We start from the raw sequence: 1,277 nt of genomic DNA on the forward strand, positions 1-1,277 counted from the left end.
TTGAAGCATAATTTTTTTAAAAGCGTATATGATAAATCAAACAGGGAAACAGAAAAATGAAAATGAAGCAAAAATAGGATGGTTTCCGTTCTGCAAAATATCACATAACATTTTATTTCGTCGATGATAACATAGCATCTTTACGTGTTATAATGTCTCTCTAGCCCCGGGAACATAGTTTTTTTTATTGGATATTATGACTTATAGCGTCTTGAGTTAAGGATTTCTGGGTTACGTGACGCAGCAGTAAGAGCCATTTTGCTATATCTTTGGTACATTTCTAAAGCCCTTGGATGTTTCATTTATCTGTTTCATTATTCTTTGGGATTATTTCTGATTGTTGGTTGCCCGCCGTTGAACACTTTACGTATTTAAAACTACTGTGTCAGTTTGAAGTATGCAAGTTGAGTTAAGGCACTGAAATTATATCTGAAGACATGTTTAATCTTCAGGAATCATAAGACCAAGGGAATTACATTATACTTGTTGTTAGTGCTCGGCACAACAAACCTTTACTTGTATTATTGTTCTTTAAGCTGCATGTGTGTATGTGTTTTAACATGTACGAGATACCTTATGTAGATATGCATGATTATATGCACGCTTTATAATATCAGGAGTATCCTTCTAAAACTGGAATATTTAACCAATTTGTATTTGTCTAACATCTTATGCAGTATCAAAATCATAGCTGTAAATTCACTTGTGATGTGTAACGAGCAACTTTTATCAACTGGCAGCTGTACAAATTATAGCAACAAGCACGGTAGGGTGGCAGTGTATGCAATGGAAATAATTGAAGTCGTACCTGATTCACAGTTAACAAATGAATGTTCAGTGTCAGAATTTTTAGAATGCAGCTTAAGTAATACACTCGACTGGGTTCGTTTACAGACCTCTTGGTTCCTTGTTTATCAAATTAATATTAAGTAAGAATCAGCGGGTAATTGTACAAAAAAAAAAAATGGAAAGGAAAAAAACTCGAGAGTTGAACAGTTTACCAAATAGAAATAAAAGACGGAACTTAGCCATTGATGCAATAACAGTCAATGGAAATGGGATCCAAATTTAATCTAAAGCTCCAGCCATCTAAATAATCATTTTTCCGATGTAGGGAACAGCCAGTCCGTTACCAGCGGGCATTGGCTCTAAGAACAATTCCCAAGAAGCGGCCGTGAAAACGAAGTGATACTTATCTCGTCTTCATGAAATTTAATAGCAAAATGACCGAGCAAATCACTTCAATTTGAAGCTGATAAAATTCTTTAAAAAAAGAT

This window comes from Penaeus monodon, chromosome 30, assembly GCF_015228065.2.
Source record: "Penaeus monodon isolate SGIC_2016 chromosome 30, NSTDA_Pmon_1, whole genome shotgun sequence".
Taxonomy (NCBI): domain Eukaryota; kingdom Metazoa; phylum Arthropoda; class Malacostraca; order Decapoda; family Penaeidae; genus Penaeus; species Penaeus monodon.